The sequence below is a fragment of the Crinia signifera genome, chromosome 6 (assembly GCF_055691185.1).
Source record: "Crinia signifera chromosome 6, ASM5569118v1, whole genome shotgun sequence".
In the NCBI taxonomy this organism is placed as follows: domain Eukaryota; kingdom Metazoa; phylum Chordata; class Amphibia; order Anura; family Myobatrachidae; genus Crinia; species Crinia signifera.
Genome location: NC_139222.1, coordinates 216,960,605 through 216,976,445, shown reverse-complemented (window position 1 = coordinate 216,976,445; position 15,841 = coordinate 216,960,605). Strand labels below are relative to the sequence as shown.

Below are 15,841 nucleotides of genomic sequence, written 5' to 3'. Positions count from 1 at the left end.
CATCCCTGACCCCCTCTCCCTTAGCAAGCCTATGCTTAAATTTTGAAGAGTGGAATCACGACCCGGCAGTAAAACCATTGTCGAATATGTTCATTATGTTATTCACCATAGCCAGAAAACTTATACTAAAGCATTGGACAGTCAAAACTTCCCCAAACATGCTCCAGGTGCAAAAAATGATGATTCAACAACTTTACTTTGACAGAAAGTCTTGGTTGACAGGATTGGCTTTTTCATTGTCTTCATTCGAACGCAAATGGTCTGCTTATATTCAAACCCTAGACCCAGACCTCAAGGAAAAAGTTCTGAAATCCTTTGATATAACCAATTGGTCAACAATAGCCACGGTATAATCATGTTTTTGTATTTACTATATTCATAGGTTAGATAAATAAATCTAGAACACATATTTCTGATTAATGCAAAAAGATATTTATTCATATATCACACCTATCTCACACTTCATAAAGGAAACTCATTGCACTTTGTAATAAAATAAGCAGCCGGGGATCCGTGATGTAAGAGGTATATCCAGGACTAGCACCAGTTAGATGAGAAAAGTGATAGAATACTATCAGGCGACAAGATAATCTTCTTCTTGTGGATGTAGATGGTGAACAGAACCCGCCTGCAGATAAAGGTTCACATCAGTCAAAACGGTTTAGACTTAAATGTAACACTCATGATATGAACTTATAACTGGATTAAACGTGTTGCTATAAAACGTGTACCAGGATGCAAACCACCCCCCCCCCACACTTCCCCCCTCTTTTCCCTGTTAATCTGAGTTTACAGTAGTAATAATTCTTTTTTTTTTCAAAAGCAACGGACAGCTATTTGTATGATGCTAATGTTTAAAAAAAAAAAAACTGGTCACTCAGAGCTGTTCGATAGTTCGAGTTACATGTATGTATTCTTTGTATTATTGATTATTGATACAACAAAAAACAATAAAAATCGTTATATAAAAAAAAAAAAGTTTGCAAGTCCTAACGGCCAACAGTTATGGATCAATTCCATAATCAATGGTCATTTTGCCATATGCTCTGAGAAATCTTAGGAAATCAGGTTGCAGCTGGTTTCAGTGTTGATTTACAACCCCTATGACGATGCCTGAAGACAAAGGACACTGAAGTTCACTCTCCTGCACCAATCCGCAAGACGCGACGTCTGATCTCCTGACCAATGGAGACCTTATCTACCCCCCTTACTTTGGACACTATAAGAGAGCAGAACCTGCATTGGGAGCTCTCTCTCTCATATCCCTCTCATATCTCCCGGACTGTATTCTGGACAGAATATAGTAAGCTTGGACCGGACAGTACAGCGCTTTAGATGAGATGGTAACCTTTGCATTCCTGTATGTAGATTCTGTATGTGCAATATTTTCGCACAAGTGGAGGCAAAGGCCTGTGTTTATTATAGTGCATAGACGAATCTTTCTGTGTAAAACTATAATCTGTTGTTATTAGTTACTGCAAGGCTGAGGACTCCGTCACGTTGTGGTAGGCTTTAGGCCCATACAGTAACGTGAAGCATCTGCAGTGTATTACGTAAGGAAAGCACACACGTGCATACGTTTAGGCATTTAGGCCTTTTGTACGTAAATTACGGAATAAGTACGGGATTTATTTCGCATTTTTTCGCATTTACCGGTTTTTGTGATATTGCTATTCTTTGCAAAATCTGATCACTAACTTACAAATACACTGTAGAACACGTGTGTGGCCGATCTGTGAACAGGATTAACAAAGACACGTACACACGTGGCTGTTCACAGGCACTGCACACGCAGCACACATAGGAACCCGGCGGTGGCTAGTACTAATTACAAGCAATATTAAGCAGTATATTAACATACTAGTGATAGGACGGTAATTAATACAAGAAAGTATAGTATTTTCGGTTCATTTCCAAAGCAAGCAATTCAAACATTATTTTAATAAATTCCTATAGCCATTTAAGGGGGTTTATACTCGCATAAGTATCTGGTGAGAAACTACCAACCAGGAAACATTTTTTGTACAGAATATTTTAAGTTTTATGTAAGGCCCAGGAATAAATAGGGCTCAGTGTGTGGATTACTGCGTGTAGTGAGTGTGTCAAGTGGAACATACGTAGGCAGGGGCGGGCTGGGCCGGGGGGCAGGGTGCCATCTGCCCCCCAGGCCGCTCTGGCTGGTGTGCTGCGGGCCGCGCCGCCGCGGCCGTGTCCGAGGCTGCCTTGCCGTTTTTTTTTTTTCACTGCCGGCGGCCATGTTCCTGTGGTTTTTTAAATGATGTCTGCGGCCACAGGAACATGGCCGCCAGCCTCCACGGCTACGTGGAGGAGGGCCCCGGCAGCCTGTTCCCTCTTATACCCGGCGGCAGTGGCAGACGCTGGGTGCGGTGGGGACATCATGACGATGACGCCTCCCACCCACGCGTCTGCACTCTGCAGAGACTGGAGGAAGGCTGGGGCCGCAGAACAAGTCGTGGGGGCCGCTTCAGGAGGCCGCAGAGAGGGGAACTGGAGGAGCCTGAAGGATAAAACACAGTAGTAAGCTAACATCTAAAACGACATATCTGCTGTGCTGTTTCATGTATATTAATAATAATGCAATGACACCACAGGCTGCTCCACCTGTATAATAATTTGTGTCATGGCATTACTATTAATAATAGTAATGCCATGACACAAATTATTATACAGGGGGAGCAGCCTGTGGTGTCATGGCATTACTTTTATATTATACAGAGGGAGCAGCCTGTGGTGTCATTATTATTGTACAGGGGGGGCAGCCTGTGGTGTCATGGCATAATGCCATGACACCACAGGCTGCTCCCTCTGTATTATAATAATGCCATGACACCACAGGCTGCTCCCCCTGTATAATATAAAAGTAATGCCATGACACCACAGGCTGCTCCCTCTGTATAATAATAATGCAATGACAGCACAGGCTGCTCCCCCTGTACAATAATAATAATGCCATGACACCACAGGCTGCTCCCTCTGTATAATATAATAATAGTAATGCCATGACACAAATTATTATACAGGGGGAGCAGCCTGTGGCATCATGGCATTATTATTATACAGGGGGAGCAGCCTGTGGCATCATGGCATTATTATTATACAGGGGGAGCAGCCTGTGGTGTCCTGTCTTTTACGCAGGGGTGCAGCCTGTGGTGTCCTGTTCTTTATTTATGCAGGAGAGCAGCCTGTGGTGTCCTGTTCTTTATATATGCAGGAGAGCAGCCTGTGGTGTCCTGTTATTTATTTATGCAGGAGAGCAGACTGTGGTGTCCTGTTCTTTTCATATGCAGGAGAGCAGACTGTGGTGTCCTGTTATTTATTTATGCAGGAGAGCTGCCTGTGGTGTCATTGAATTATTATTATTATACAGCGGGAGCAGCATGTGGTGTCATTGCATTATTATTATACAGAGGGAGCAGCCAGTGGTGTCATTGCATTATTATTATACAGCGGGAGGAACCTGTGGTGTCATAATTATTATTGTACAGGGGGAGCAGCCTGTGGTGTCATGGCATTATGCCATGACACCACAGGCTGCTCCCTCTGTATAATAATAATGGCATGACACCACAGGCTGCTCCCCCTGTATAATAATAATAATGCCATGACAGCACAGGCTGCTCCCCCTGTACAATAATAATAATGCCATGACACCACAGGCTGCTCCCTCTGTATAATATAATAATAGTAATGCCATGACACAAATTATTATACAGGGGGAGCAGCCTGTGGCATCATGGCATTATTATTATTATTATACAGGGGGAGCAGCCTGTGGCATCATGGCATTATTATTATACAGGGGGAGCAGCCTGTGGTGTCCTGTCTTTTACGCAGGGGTGCAGCCTGTGGTGTCCTGTTCTTTATTTATGCAGGAGAGCAGCCTGTGGTGTCCTGTTATTTATTTATGCAGGAGAGCAGACTGTGGTGTCCTGTTCTTTTCATATGCAGGAGAGCAGCCTGTGGTGTCCTGTTATTTATTTATGCAGGAGAGCTGCCTGTGGTGTCCTGTTATTTATTTATGCAGGAGAGCAGCCTGTGGTGTCCTGTTCTTTATATATGCAGGAGAGCAGCCTGTGGTGTCCTGTTATTTATTTATGCAGGAGAGCAGCCTGTGGTGTCCAGATCGTTATTTATGCAGGAGAACAGCCAGTGGTGTCCTCTTCTATTTTTTATGCAGGTGAGCAGCCTGTGGCAGGGGCGGAGTGGGATGGTGGGAAGCCAGGCAAATTTTCAGTGTGCTATGTCCCGCACCCCTCTCAGTGGCCATTCTCCTACAAAGCCGGGCTGATACATACAAAACCTCGGCTGCCACAATCGGAGCTTCTGCACTTGCGCAAAATCTCAGTTAACCTGGAGCCACATGACAATAATGTGCTAGGCCAGGGGGTAGTGTCACTAGTCCCCCTGCATCATATATTAGGCTTTTAATTTTTTTAATTAAAAACCTGCATTTAACAATGCGCTACTTATGGGCCACTTTTGCGCTACTTATGGGCCAGTGCTCTGGACTTGCCCCCCAGGCTAAAAGTTGCCAGCCAGCCCCTGTACGTAGGTGTGCAGTGACATACCATAAGACTACACCTATCATAGATACGTGTCTACATGTCTTACACTTTGGAACCGGTATCGGTACTTATGTATTATCTGGACTCCCATGTTAAACGCACCCCATTTTTTCATACCCCTACTATCCAAATACGCATGGAGTTGATTTTATATAGTGTGGCGAGCGCAGCGAGCCACCGTGCCCGAAGCATGGCGATCGGACACGGTCTCATAAGAAAAACGGGAGCCCAGATATTACATAAGTACCCCGGTATCTATTGGATAGGGTAAAAGAAGCTAAGAGCAGAACCAAAGGATCTGCCTGGCTTCTCATTTAAGATACCGATTTTACAGAGTACAGGAAAAACAAGTTTTTTTGTATTCTGCAAAATTTGGTCGCACTACTGCAAGGCGTGCTAACAGCACGTTGTTAGCCCAAGACAGTAAGGGATTGAGAAAAGGGGAAATGCCTTCATATTGCACACTCTACGCTTAGTTGTCAGAAAAGCGGTGCAATACGGAAGAAGGAGTGTTTGGGCGCTCTCAGGTAACCTGCCCACCAAGATCTGCCAGTAGTGAAGTATTAAATCTCATTTACCATGGGAAATAACAGTTCACACGGAGAGTTTGTGCTACCTAGGGATCAGGAGCTGAGCCTACCAAAGGGGTCAGCTATGTTCATAATGATTGGTAGGTTTTCTGGGAAGGTCGCGCTGTAGACTGGGTGCAAGTAGGTTGGCTGCGGGGTGTTGGAGGTATACTACAGGGTACCTCTTGGGGGTATAAATGATATGAAAATGTGCACCCTAGGGCGCCACCCTGCGCTCGGTTATACTTGCCTCTTAATTTGAGTGTGTTAGAATGTCAAATATATTGCATAAAACACATACACTTTCTTAAGTTGAATAAATGGTATGGTTTTTTATTGATAAAAATTATATAAGAAATAAATTCATCGATTTGTACACAAGTTATCTATGCATAAATAAGTATAAAATACAAGTAGATGTCAAAAATTGAAGATTACATATAAAAGTACAAATATGTATGCATAAAAAAAAAAAGGAAAGAAAAATTAAAACATAAATAGAAATATATATATATATATAAATGGACACAATAGGTCTGTTGGGAGAGAAATTTCAACTCCTGTATAAGACAATTGTAGTAAGTTTTAGGCTGATATGGCTAATTTTAACACTAGCTAGTACCGGTACACATACCACACTGGGGAAGGTAGGGGAAGTGGATAACAAACAGAGACTAACACAGTTCTTTTGGTACCGATATGTGTGTATCTTCAATGGCCGTCTGCCACGGTGTATGCTCCTCAGGCTTGAGATGAGCTGAAGTCTGTGCGATTGTAATTCAATAAGGTGGAAGAGTATCTCTTTACCTTTGAAGGTCAAGCTGGGGTGAGTGTCTGCCGGCAGACTCTCGCTGCGGAGTCCAGAAATAGTTCACATCAACTAGTTTCACCTTAGGTAGGCTTCGTCAGGATGTTTTGTGAATTCTGGGTGTCTCTCCCCTTTGCTTATTTGTAGCGTTCGCCTAATTACATGCTCCTCCCTCGAGGCTGGACGTTGTCTGTCAGTGGCTGACTTCGTCACTTCCGCCCTAACTTTCTTTATGCATACATATTTGTACTTTTATATGTAATCTTCAATTTTTAACATCTACTTGTATTTTATACTTATTTATGCATACATAACTTGTGTACAAATCGATGAATTTATTTCTTATATAATTTTTATCAATAAAAAACCATACCATTTATTCAACTTAAGAAAGTGTATGTGAATATATTTGACATTCTAACACACTCAAATTAAGAGGCAAGTATAACCGAGCGCAGGGTGGCGCCCTAGGGTGCACATTTTCATATCATGTTCATAATGTGTATGAAGTACGGTGAACCAGCAGTTGTTTACGCAAAAAAAGTGGAAGGAAATGACAAAGGGCAACCAGTTGGAATTTCCCAGTGTTGGTAGTTTTGATCCAGAGGTCTTATCTGCAGTTAGAGATAAGATATGTTTACTCTCTTTTCCTGCTGGGATAGGGAGGGTAGATTGATATTATTTAGGTAATTTGCTATATCCCTGCCCCAAAATTTAGTTTAGATTTGTAAACTTCACCAAAGTGACCCAGGAATACCTCAGCAATTTCTGGTGCGGTCGTCCGCAGGTCCCCTGTACCTGAATAAATTTTGTTTACCGTATTTGAGGGCTTATAAATTTTAGAAAGATAGGCCATATATTGACCTGCCTTGTCAGTATTTAGATAGCGTTTATGTGAGTTTTTTAGTAATCTATGATTATTCATAATTTGTAGATGTTCTACCCACCCTTTTTGTGCCTCTAACCATTCTATTCTTATTGGTTCAGTTTGTTCACATAGGAATCTCTGCTCTAGTTCCATTGTTTTGGCTTCTAATATCAGTGCTTCCTCCCGACATTGCCTTTTAACTTGGGCTATTTTTTTCATCAAGATTCCTCTGTAAAAAGCTTTGAAGGAATCCCATACCACTGCAGTGTAGACAGAGGCAGCGCTTGGAGATTACATCATGAGGCGATCACCCCCGCTCTGACCACAGATCTCCGTGCTGGGGGGGCATAGGTGCCGATTCATGTTTTTGCTGGTGGGTGCTCAATCCAAAAATATAGGGGAGAGGCCTCATGGGGAAGGGGCGTGGCCACTAAAATAATACCAATTTATATTACACAGCTCAGTTGTCTCCAACATTCAAATTACGTCAGCAGTGCCAAATACATAAATGCCCCCCACAGTGCAGGTACATAAATTCCCCCACAGTACCTGTTCTGGCTACCAGGGAGGGGGAGTGCAGTGGGACATGGGCAGATGGGCAGATCCTGAGCTACTCAGTCAGTGCGCGGTATGCAGCACCTGCGTCTGACATCAGACGCCGGCGCCGCACAGCACACACAGAGCACACACAGGCTGGCCCACCCCACATCTGCGTATTACTCCGTGAACGGAATACACTTTTCCCGCCATTCCGGCATACTGTTTCCCAGGCGGCAGGTCCGGCAATGCGGGTGCTGCAGCCACAAATTAGCACGTTAATACGGTGGCCCAGTGGAGGGACTCGGGCCCGTGGGTGCTCATCAATTTCCATGGGAGCTCAAGCCCTTGAGCACCCACAGAATCAGCACCTATGGCTGGGGGAAAGCCCAGCACCAAAGTAAGCTGCTGGGCTGTCACCAGCCCTTGTGCTCCCCCCCCCCCCCCCCTCCCTCAGCTCTCATCCAGGAGGTGAATGAATGCTGCAAACAGGCATCCATTCACCTCCTCCGCTGCTGTCTGCAGAGTACAGCAGATGGTGAATGAATGCCACAAACAGGCATCCATTCACCTCCTCCGCTGCTGTCTGCAGAGTACAGCAGATGGTGAATGAATGCCACAAACAGGCATCCATTAACCTCCTCTGCTGCTCTCTGCAGAGTACAGCAGACAGCAGTAGAGGCTGTGTGTGCCCCCAGTCCAACCTGCGGATGCAGATGTTGCTGTCCATTGTGTGAGGTGTGATAGGTGTTGCTGTTACCACCACTATCTTGCAAGGGCCCGGGTCAGGAGCTGGGCTGACCAACTCCTTCCTCTTCCATTTGAATTGTTAATTTCCTGCAGTGGGATCTGTGAAAATACCACCCTTAGCTAGGATGGATTCAGTATGAAATCCCGGCGGTCGGGATCCCGGCGTTCAAAATCCCGACGCCGGAATCCCGACCGCCGAAATCTCGACAAGGGGGGGACGTGGATCGCCCCCCCTTGCGGGCTCGCTGCGCTCGCCACGCAGCGGACCCCGGTGCCTCGCTACGCTCGGCACGCTAATTTATTCTCCCTCCAGGGGTGTTGTGGACACCCACGGAGGGAGAAACTGTCGGAATTTCGGCATCGGGATTCTGAACGCCGGGATCCCGACCGCCGGGATTTAAACTGCATCCCGCTAGGATGGTGTTACCCTTTGTGGGATTCAAATCACTTGGGCAGCCCAGACTACATAAAAAAATAAGTCTTTATTATGACAGTACAACACCATAAAATGCTCACATGATGCAGGATAACTGGATCAAACAGACACTGCCCTGGTGGAGTTTCCTCTGATGTCTGGTGTGTAGGATCCACCAACATATATTTTTCTCCATTGAGAAACTGTTCTCCTTATATATGCCTATCTGACAAATCTCCCCTGGTGCCATAAAGTCTAATCAGGGAGTTGGGTCAGATATTCCAATGCTATGGTAGCCAGTATAGTACAGTAGAAACCCATTATACATTATCTAAGGGGTCTGACCTATTATATCACAGATTACTTGCTCACCTAGATAAATCCCTTTGTCTTGCACCTTATTTACCAATTACTCAATTATTGTTCTGCTAAAATAGCAGCAACACCGATCACACCTCACACAGTGGACTAGCATATACAAATGCTAATTAACTGGCCCAGCTACCAGGCTCTCCCTCCTTTCACACACTATGGCGATGACCTGTATCTAGGGATGGCCATCATTGCTTACAATCGATGGCAGAAGTGCAACTGACGATGGTCTATAACTATGCAATGGATGACCATCAATGGTCATCCAATTTCTCTGACTGATTGGCCTGTGGGTCAATCAGAATATGGGGGCAGGGCTTCATGGGTGTCCTGGGTGGAGCTATGCTCAGTATCCCAGGAAAAAAGGAAAATTGAACTATTCATTTAACCTTGACATCGATGGTGGTAAAACATCTGGTTCTCCCCCATCGATGGCAAACCTATTTGACATCGGCCATCAACCATCAATGTTTTCTAATCATCTATGGCCATCCCTACCTGTATCTCTCCAATATTGTACATACAATATTGCAAGATATACCTGATAACAGAAATAACAATACACATAACACACAGGTGCTCTCTTGTGTATAAACCTATACTGGGCCAAGGATTACAAAGTAATACCCCTTTTAAATCAAAAATCTCGGATCTGACCGGCATTTGGAACACGGATCCAAGCCAGGTCAAATCCGGGATTTTCACCATTTACACTGCCTACCCGCAGTGTAGACAGAGGCAGCGCTTGGAGATGACATCATGAGGCGATCAGCCCCGCTCTGACCACCGATTTCCGCGCTGGGGCCGGGAAAGCCCAGCATCAAGGTAAGCTGCTGAGCTTCCCCCAGCCCATGTGTGCCCCCCCCCCCCGTCCAAGAAGTGAATGAAGGCCGCAAACAGGCATCCATTCACCTCCTCCGCTGCTGTTTGCAGAGTACAGCAGATGGTGAATGAATGCTGCAAACAGGCATCCATTAACCTCCTCCGCTACTGTCTGCAGAGTACAGCAGACAGCAGTAGAGGCTGTGTGTGCCCCCTGTCTAACCTGCGGTTGCAGGTGTTGCTGTTCATTGTGTGAGTTGTGATAGGTGTTGTTGTTATCACCACAATCTTGCAAGGGCCCAGGTCAGGAGCTGGGCTGTCCAACTCCTTCCTCTTCCTTTTGAATTGTTATTTTCCTGCAGTGGGATCTGTGAAGATACCACCCTTAGCTAGGATGGTGTTACCCTAGGTGGGATTTAAATCATTCAGGCAGCCCAGACCAATCAGCTCCTGTCTGACATTTTTCAAACACAGTAGGTGACATGGCAGGTGGGAGCAGATTGGCTGGCTGTTTATCACTATAATTAATAATATAATGGGGATATTGCACCAATTTGTTTTATGGCACCAAGGGTGTATCCACCTGTACAAATGCACAAATACAAATAAAATATATAACAATTATTTATTGTGAGATTTTAGGTGGCCACCTTCATTTTATCATTTTGGAAGCTTAGTGCATCTGGCCCACTGTGAGAAATGAATATAAACATTCTCAGTCTAAGTCCATCTCATTTCGTCACAGGAACAAGAGGGGGAAACTCTTCCTCATAGAAAAGAGAGAAAGTGAGGTTGGCGGGAGGGTGAGAGAGGGTGTGAGAACAGCATGGAGGGCAGTTGCTGGCATAGTGGGAGGGAGGAGGGAGGGTGGAAGGTTTCTTATCCAGCTGACCACTGCTTCCTCAGTGCCAGCCAGGCTTGCCTACCCTCCCGGAATGGCCAGGAGTCTCCCAGAAATTGGGTCCTTCTCCCGGCCCCCCGGGAAGGTGGGCAAGTCTCCCGCATTCTGCTAATTTCCCCCGATCCCCCCTTGCCCGCTGGTGTAATTACATGAAATTGCGTGTCCGCGGAGAGGATACGGGGCTAAAATGAAGCGATCGTGGCATTTCGCATCATCTAAGCCCCGCCCCCTCTCTGCAGCCCGCGAATCACTGAGTTTTCCAGCATGGGGGGGGGGGCGAGGCCAAGTGATGTTAGACTTGGTCCTGCCCCCCTGACATGTTGCCTCTCCTGGCTTCTCACGGAGAGGTGAAATTAAAAATAGGCAAGTATGGTGCCAGCACAGGTGGCAATTTGGAGAGGCCGTTCACTCTAATAAACACTGTAGAGCAGTGGTTCCCAAAGTTTTTTGAATCTCGGCACCCTAAAGTATCAGAATTTTTTTCAAGGCACCCCTAGGCCAAAAGTTTCTTATTCAGAAACTTAGAAAAAAAATATTAAATTAAATTAATTATTTTTATATGTCATACTTAGGTTAAATTATGTAGATGGGCAATATTTGTTTCTGTTTGTCCACATATTTTATGACTGGCAGCCACCAGCTATTGAACATAAATAATTTGAATTGATCCTGGACCACCAATCCAAGGCACCCCTTCAAGTGTCCTGAGGGAGCCTAGGCACACAGTTTGGGAACCACTGCTGTAGAGTAAGATCTTCCCCAACTGGAGCAATCCCTGTAGATATGATCCATTCTGCCACATAGGCTGTGGATCTTTCTCATTGGGCAGTCTTTTGACCTGTGGCTTCCAGTCCAGAATCTGTTTCCATCCAAGACCCTGATGACAGTGCAGAAATGGTTGAATAAGTGGCGCTGTCCTTGCCAGGCATATGTGAGTTCTGCACTGAAACAGTTACCCACATTTTCTCTCTTTAGAATAGGGCGATTCTCCTACAAAGCAAGAGAAAGGGGATTTGTGTCTCAACAGTTTCACTGCTTCCCAGTACCTCTTGCAGATGGAAATGGAGGAACAGGTGATATAGTCGATCCCCTTATGTAGTTCTGGATGCTGGGGGGTCTCAGCCATATAAAATCTCTTCTGGAGGACAATATTCTTGCAGAAGGTCTTATCCATCATATCCATTGATATATCCATAGCCATCCTTCCATTGACCTCCTTCATCCTTCCATCAACCTCCTTAGGTTATACAGGTGGATTTAAGGTTAGACTGCACGGATGGGAAGGTTTGGGTTAGGCTGTGGCTGCGGGGAGGAAATTAGGGTTTGGCTATGTCTGGGGTGGGGTGGGAGGTTAGGCTATGGGAATGGAGGGTTAGACACTTAGAAGTGATGAAAGTTAGGCTGTAAGACACAGATGGTTAGGTTTAGGCTGCAGGGGGGGTAGGTTTAGGTGGTGGCTTGTAGGGGTTAGGCACTGGTGGGAATGGTTACTGTCAGGCTGTGAAGTGGGGAGGATAAGGGTTGGGCTGTGGGGAGGGGATAGATGGGGGCAGCAGGGTTAAGTATACTTGCCTGACTCCTGTGGGGAATTCCTCCTTCAGACTGCTGGTGTCAGTATTCTGGCCACCGACATCCCAAGCACCAGTTATCTGTAAGTATTCCAGCACTGTATGGGGAGCCCCTAGCATGTTAATCACCCACTTCCTTCAGCAAAGCACACTGCTTTGGTGTCCAGCACCCTTTCTCTTCTGCTCCCCACCCCCCCCCCCCCAACAGACACCATCAGACTGGTAAGCCCCTTCAAATATGGTGGACAGCAGTCTGCACCCCTCCGACTGCTGCACACACAGACAGCAGACCCTCTGTGCCTGTGCAAATGCGGCTCATGTGATTGTATGTACATAAACTTGCTAAGTTTCCATCTCTGACTTTTCTCTGAGCCATTCCCCATATTCTACCAGGAGCCTGGTGAAGACTGAGATGGAGAGATGATGATGAATGATGATGTCATCTCATGAGGCCACAATTGGCATAGGGGATGGGGACCCCACTCCCCCTCTCAACCAGCCCCCACCCAACAACCAGGCAAAATTCACCTGCCATCCACCCACATTTTTGACAGTAAACATACAAAAAAATACTCCACTGGTGCAGGGGCTTTCTTGCTGTGCCAGCGGACCCCCTGAACCTCTGGGGCCCATAGCAATTGCACTCACACCCTCCATAGCTATACCACTGTAATTGCTTATGCCATGTGTCTTGTAGTGTGTATGTGTGAGAGAGAGAAAGAGAGAGAATTGGTCTTTCATCTGAATTGCCCACATTTCTGTGGGATCAGCTACCTCTAAGGAAGAGAAAACCTGCCAAGAGTCAGCTGCAAGTCATCAGCAGAGCACAAGAAGAGTATAAAACTTGGCTGAAAAAATTCAGCCAATGCTGTGGGGTGACAACAAACAGAGCTGCACTCATTCGGCCTTCACTCCTGCATCCGCGATCCACAACCCTGCACATCTCTGTCAGCAAATAGCAGCATACAGTATGGGAAGCACTGTTGTAGTCAAACTACTTACATTTAATATTGTACTTATTTCCCTCTAGTTCTCATTGATTTTAATGTGACATGTTGGCCATTGTTAAGGAGAATATGCCTCCAATTCTGAAGGGGGACATTTTTTGATATACAGATGAATATTGAGTTTAATTAGAAAAATTTCCAGTTCACTGGCACATTGTAAGGGGCCCTGGTAGATACCGCCAGACCTGCACCCTAACTCTGTTGCCTCCCCTTGTAGTATACGGACACGTGTGTTGCTAGGCTTCACCACTAACAGCCGCATTCAACGGAGCTGGGTATGCTGGCTCCATTCCCGATGCCGTCTGGTCTTATGTGGGACAACGTGACAAAAGGCAAGGAGAGTGCAAGAGGAAACCCGACTAACTCGGATGGGGCAGGATTGGACACCCCCAGAACAACCCCGGGTGTAACTGCGTACGAGATGAGGCGGAGACAAACACACTATGAATGCAACAATGCACAGAGATGGTATATAAAATATAATAACGCTCAGAAGAGTGCTAGCTGGGGTTCACTGAGCTGTAGCAGGATACCATAGAAGGTAAGACCAAACAGACTTGCACACAGCACAAGGAACTTTAAGCTATGACTGGTAGGTTACTACAGGTCAGGATGCCTTAAAAAGGCTTCAGGTAATCAGGGCAGCTATACCCCATCCAACCCATCAGGACTAATGAGGTCACACTTGAGCATAAATTATCCACAGAGGACTGGGCTGAATTGGCACAGATTCACCACTGGCGGCCACCAGAGAGTAAACCACCAACATAGGCCCTTATTCTGGTTGGTGCGGCCAGAGCCGCACACGGGGCTCCGGCCGCACAAACCAATCCCCGCCCACCCTACGGATCGCCACGGCCGTCCGTACACGGACGGCTGGCGATCCGCATAAAAATGGTGGAGGCGTACGCCTCCACCATGGTGGGAGCTGCCCCCTGCATTCGATGGTCGTCGACCATCGAAGGCAGGTCCGCACGCCCCGGCAGCTCCCGCAAGCTGAGACCACACGGACAATCGTCCGTGTGGTAGCTTGTATGGGGGCTGAAAGCTGACATCCGGCGACGTCAGCTTTCCGCCCCCATGAGTTGCGTCATGCCCTCATTACCATGCATACGCCCCGCGTTTGCATGGGAACGCCCATGAAACGCGGGGCGTACACATAGGGAAATGAGGGCATGAAGCCTCTCACGCCCCTATACGCCCCCTTTGCGGCGGACGAAATACATTTGCAGCGAAGGGGGCTGCACATGCGCAGATTGACCTCTGCGCATGTGCAGAGTAAAAACATCGGCGGTACGGCCGCACGCGGGCCGTACCGCACGAAGCAGAATAAGGGCCATAGACTGAAGTTAACCCATGACAGACTGACAGATAGGAGTCATAAATGATGACTCCTAACACACATAATAATATTAAGCAAAGGTGTGTGCACGGGGTGTGCCTGGTTAGCCAGGCTGCTGCCACCCATTCGCAAACACAAATTACACAGTAACATCCATTTTCAGGCCAGGGAGATCCACCTACATCTTTTGATGGTCGGAGACGATCGAAAGATGTGGAAGTTGCACGCATATCTAAGGTTGCTCTGAGCAACTTTACATATGCATGCATGCTGGGAAGGAAATGGGCGGGCAGCAGACATCCAGTGATGTCCGCTGCCCGCCCCCTGCACCCACATAATGGCCTCATTAGCATGAGAATGCCCAGCGGCATTCCCATATACTAATGGAGTCGCCCCGCACACCTTTCCACCCCTTGCCCACTGTCATGGGTGTGTGCACCTGACGAACAGTCTGTTCACCATAGATGCACACACCCTGCATATGCACATGAGTAGAAATGCACATGCACAGTAAAACAACATCGGTCCCCCTGCGAATGCAGCCCTGCTGCAAACGGACCTGAATAAGGTCTAAGATGCATCCGGTGTGGCAAACGATCTAACAAGACAGAGAAATCTGATATTTGTGAGTATGGCCGGTGAGCCAAAATAGCTGCATTTTCTTCATGAACTTTGTTTAAACATTGCAGTGACTGTGGAAGGATTTTGTGTGTGTGTGTTGAGGGGAAAAAAACTGTTAAAATCTTTTTTATCTGATCAATGCAGTAGCATTTAGCACAAGTCATACTTGCCTACCCTCCCAGAATCGCTGGGGGGCTACCGCAAACCGCTCCCCCCACCTGGCCCTCCGGGAAGGTGGGCAAGTCTCCCCCCACAGCCCCCGCTCCCCCTTTCCTCGCTGCATAAAATCCTGAATTTTGCGGGTCCTCGGGGAGGGGGTGGGGCTAAAAATGACATAATTTTGCATCATTTTAGCCCCTCCCCAATCCACAAACCCATGAATTTGTCATGGGGAAGGGGCTTGGTGAGGTCAGCCTCCGACATGTAACCTCATCCCACTCCCCTTTCACTCCTCCCCGTGCTTCTACTGGAGAGGAGTAAAACAAAAAGTAGGCAGGTATGGGATAACGGGTGAGATTTAATAGGAAGAGAGATTCAGAAAGTGAGAGATTTGGTAAGAAATCTCCAGGGTTTTTTTTAAAGCGGCAATCATTTACACGGCAAATTCAAACTGGTTTTGCAGTGTAAATGATTGATTGAGGATAATAGGATGAGAGAATGATTGATTCTCTCATC

At 46.6% G+C, this 15,841-nt stretch overlaps 1 protein-coding gene across 2 annotated transcripts in view; it reads right to left on the bottom strand.

Moving 5' to 3' along the window:
- Positions 1-455: 455 nt before the first annotated feature.
- LOC146008962 (uncharacterized) overlaps positions 456-15,841 on the bottom strand; it is a 105,251-nt gene continuing 89,865 nt past the window's right edge. For both annotated transcript variants that reach the window (XM_083148840.1, XM_083148841.1), the window contains exon 6: positions 456-628. The gene's annotated coding sequence lies outside the window, so the exon portion shown is untranslated. The remainder of the gene's footprint in view (positions 629-15,841) is intronic.